This window comes from Rhinolophus sinicus, linkage group LG09, assembly GCF_036562045.2.
Source record: "Rhinolophus sinicus isolate RSC01 linkage group LG09, ASM3656204v1, whole genome shotgun sequence".
NCBI lineage: Eukaryota > Metazoa > Chordata > Mammalia > Chiroptera > Rhinolophidae > Rhinolophus > Rhinolophus sinicus.
Genome location: NC_133758.1, coordinates 68,167,938 through 68,172,360, shown reverse-complemented (window position 1 = coordinate 68,172,360; position 4,423 = coordinate 68,167,938). Strand labels below are relative to the sequence as shown.

The 4,423-nt window shown below is 42.1% G+C and overlaps 1 non-coding gene across 1 annotated transcript; it reads right to left on the bottom strand.

Annotated features, from left to right (window-relative positions):
- Positions 1–962: 962 nt before the first annotated feature.
- On the bottom strand, positions 963–1,066 carry LOC141567067 (U6 spliceosomal RNA). Its single transcript, XR_012489463.1, has one exon. It is a non-coding gene; the product is annotated as a U6 spliceosomal RNA (small nuclear RNA).
- Positions 1,067–4,423: the final 3,357 nt, after the last annotated feature.

Genomic DNA, 4,423 nt, shown 5'->3' with positions numbered 1-4,423 from the left:
CCTTTCCCAATCTCGACTGAGTAGTCTGTGTAAGAGATGAATCTCGTCAGGCAGCCTGGCTTTGCTCCCGGTGGCCTCTCAAACCTTTGTGATTGTCCAAGCTGCATTCTTTGTGGCTCTCAGGACTTGGGGGTGTGTCAAGACCCATAAGTGCCCCAAAGGGGAGGGTCGCAGTCAGGACCTAGACGCAGGCCTGTCGGAAGCTGGACCCAGGCAGCAGCTGGGCAATTAGGCTCATTCCAGGGAGGAACCATGAGCCTGGATGTACAGCCAAGGGAGGGTGCTTTGAACCCTGTTAAGAACTTCTTGCTTGACAGTCTTGTGGGGCTCCTGAATAAAAGCCCTGTTGGCTCTCAGAAACAAGTGATCTGGGGTTGGGGGGACTGCTCCTCAGGCAGCCGCAGCAGCAAAAACTTGGGCACCAGATACTATGTGTATAAGCTCCTTCCGGGGAGCTCCTGGCGACTTGGAGTGGGCTAGAGAGGAAGGGCGGGGGAGGTGCCTGCAGGCCTCCACTGTCTCTGCGGAGAACCACAGCCAGCCTCTAGATGTGTGCAAAATTAGAATTCTGACCCTCAGGCAGCAGCTTTGGAAGTATACAAACAGACCCTTTCAGGAAAAGATGGGAGGTGAGTGTTTCTGCCTGCTGCTTTGCCTGAGTCCTGGAGGGATGGCTGTGGCGAGTGCTTGCTCCTGTTAATAACTTCTTCTTTACTTGCTATAGCTTTGTGGGTCTCATGGAGTCAAGCCCTGTTGTCTTTCAGAGTTAGGTATTTTGGGGGCCCATCTCTCAGGAGGGATTCTTTTTTTAAATTAAAATATAGTTGACATATAATATTATATTAATTTCAGGTGTACAAGTCTACATTTATATACTTTATGATGTGATCACTCTGATAGGTCTAGTAACCATCTATCACTGTGCAAAGTTATTACAATATTATTGACTATATTTCCTGTGCAAAAATATGGATTGCTTCACAAATTTGCATGACATCCTTGCACAGGGCCATGTTAATCTCCTCTGCATTATTCTAATTTTAATGTATGTATGGTTGAAACGAGCACTCAGGTGGGAGTCTTATTATAAGTTAAGGCTGTAAATGTAGGGTCCAACCTTCTCACTCCTCAAGGAGAATCTGGGAGTTGGGGGTTCCTCCGATCATATGCTGTGGCAGGGTTTATGGCAAGAGTGTATATCAGCCTTTTAAACTTGTTTTGATGTGGGTATTTTTTGGTGTGTCCAATATATATGAGTTAATCAGGTAGCTTCTGGATTTCTTTCAGAGGGAATTGCTCCTTATGTAGCTATTCATCCTGGGTGTCTGTCAGAGGAGGGGAGCTCAGGAGCCTCCTATGGCGCCATCTTTAAGGATTGTCCCAGTGGTTTAGTTTTGTCCCTCCTTTCAAACCATGTGTTGGTGCATTCAGTGAAAGAATTTAAGTCACGTCTAGAATTGTAGTGCAAGGGAGTCTGACATGAAGCTTTTATCTTCCCAGGTTCTGAAGGATTGAAAGGCAGTTAGAAAGAGGTTTGACACTGATGATAAATGTCGATTTACCAAATCCACCACAACTCATGGATCAAGGAAAAAAATCATAATGAAAATTTAAAATTACTTAGAATTGAACAATACAACACTAAATGTCAAAACTTGTGAGGTGCAGTTAAAAAGCTACTCAGAATTCAATAGCTTGTATGTTTACATCAGAAAACAAAGGATCAACCTTAATGAGCTGATTCCAACTTCAAAAATTGAATAACAAACCTAGCATATCAAACCCAAAGAAAGACAGCAGTTTAGAAATAATAAAAAAAAGCAGAATTATTGACATAAACATACAATCAAGAAGAGAAACAAGGGGCAGCTGCTTAGCTCAGTGGTTAGAGCGCAGTGCTCTTAACAAGGTTGCCGGTTCGATCCCCACGTGGGCCACTGTGAGCTGCACCCTCCACAACTAGATTGAAACAACTACTTGACTTGGAGCTAATGGGTCCTGGAAAAACACACTTAAAATAAATAAAAAGTTTAAAGAAAAAAAAGAAGAGAAACAAAACCAAGAATTGGTTTACAGCAATAAAATAGACTTCAGGTAAAATTATTCCATACAAAAAAATGAAAAGATATAAATAAACAATAATAGGAATGAAAAGGGAAATAGAAATACAGATGCTATAGATTATGATAATAAAAGGATTTTATGAACAACTTTTGTCAATATATTTGAAGACTTAGTTTAAATGACTAAATTTGTAGAAAAACATAACTTAGTTAACTTGATCCAAGAATAAATAGAAGAACAAATAGTCTTATGATCCTTAAATAACTTGAATCAGATAACATCATTCCTTAAAGAGAACACCAAATTTAGGAGGTTTTATAGGTGACTTTCATCAAAATTTCAAAGACGAGATAATTCTGATTATAAGTAAATTCTTTCAGGGGACTTATTTCAATAAGAGCTGGATTTTTAGTAAAAGTATCCCTATTTTTAACTGTTGGCAACTATGGAAACACTTTTGTCACTGCAGACAAAACAAAATATATCTGTAGGCTGGTTTGGGCCCACAGGCGGTTAGAGCTCCATGCTCCTAACTCCGAAGGCTGCTGGTTCGATTCCCACATGGGCCATTGGGCTCTCAACTACAAGGTTGCCAGTTCAATTCCTTGAGTCCTGCAAGGAATGGTAGGCTGTGCCCCCTGAAACTAAAATTGAACACGGCACCTTGAGCTGAGCTGCTGCTGAGCTCCCGGATGGCTCAGTTGGTTGGAGTGCGTCCTCTCAACCACAAGGTTGCCAGTTCGATTCCTTGACTCCCGCAAGGGATGGTGGGCTGTGCCCCCTTGCAACTAGCAACGACAACTAGACCTGGAGCTGAGCTGCATCCTCCACAACTAAGGTTGTAAAGGACAACAACTTGACTTGGAAAAAAGTCCTGGAAGTACACACTGTTCCCCAATAAAAGTCCTGTTCTGCTTCCCCAATTAAATCTTTAAAAAAACAAACAAACAAAAATCTATTTTTCCTCATTCAGGGGCCTTGGAGATACAGATAATACCCCAGAGAGATTACCAGTCCCAACCAAAGAGGCCAGCACGGTCTTGCAGGCGGATCTCGAGATCCCTTCCTCTCATCTAAGATCAGATAGGGCAAGAGTTCCATGAATCCCCAATAGGTAGGAAGAGCTCTATGCCCCTGCCCAGCGGGAAGCAGATACGGAAGAAAAGACCTCCTGTCCCTCAACTTCCCATAGAGATTTTATGGGGATCATGTCTCTCAGGGGAAAACAAGGCAGGCAGTTAGAGACAGGTATCGGGTCTCTGCATTCCTGCACAACTCACAGAATGCGACAGCCCAAAAGACCTCCCCTCTCTGCCCCAAACTTCCCATTCTCACTGTAATAATCTGCCCCTCTGAGGAAACATATGGGTACAAAGTACCCAACTAGGTTAAACCAGTCACTCACACCTGCACAGTAAAGGCCACAATGACATTCGTTTCACCTGGGCCTCATTCTACCATCATTATAATATGCATATGCCTGGAAGTTTGTTGATATCACGATAACAGACTGAATTCTGGGAAGAAACATGTGCAGTCTAAAAAGATGAGGTAATAGCCTCTTGTCAATCACAGGTGTCAATCAAGTGGTCCCACGCCCCGAAAGGAACAGCCTATTCTAGAGGAAAAAAGGGATAAAAACTCCAAGTCCTTACCAGTCAGCGCCTCATGAGCCTTGCCTTTGCTTGGGGCCCACTCCTATTTCTTTGGAGTGTACTATCTCTTCTAATAAACTGCTCTTTCACCACTTTATTTTCGTGTCTCGTTCAATACTTGGCTCAAGACCCAGGAACCTGGACACCGTGCGGAGGAGGACTCACTCTCCGGTAACACCCTGTTTCCCCAAAAATAAGACCAAGCCGGTCTTATATTATATAAGACCCGGTCTTATATTAAAATAAGACCGGGTCTTATATTAATTTTTGCTCCAAAAGACGCATTAGAGCTGATTGTCTGGCTAGGTCTTATTTTCTGGGAAACACGGTAGCTAGCCACAGAATTGCCCAACCAAGCCTGGCTTATATTAGCCAACTCCCCAGCTGACTAGCAGATAAGTGAGAATTAACAAATTATTGTTATTTTAAGCCATTGAGTTTTGGGTGTTTTGTTAAACAGCAATAGCTGACAGATAAAAATATTTATCAAGGTCTGCTCTAGGTCCTTTGTGCCCATCTAATTTAATTAATTTAAATAAAACTTATTTAACTAACATTTAATGGAAATTTGATGTGTAATAAAAATATTAACAGAGTCTCAGTTTATGTGAAAATCTTGAAATAAAACAAGTATCTACATCTCTGTCTTCCAGCCAAATTTTGTCAAGAATCATGTAACTTACAAGGTTGGCTTGTAAACAGTG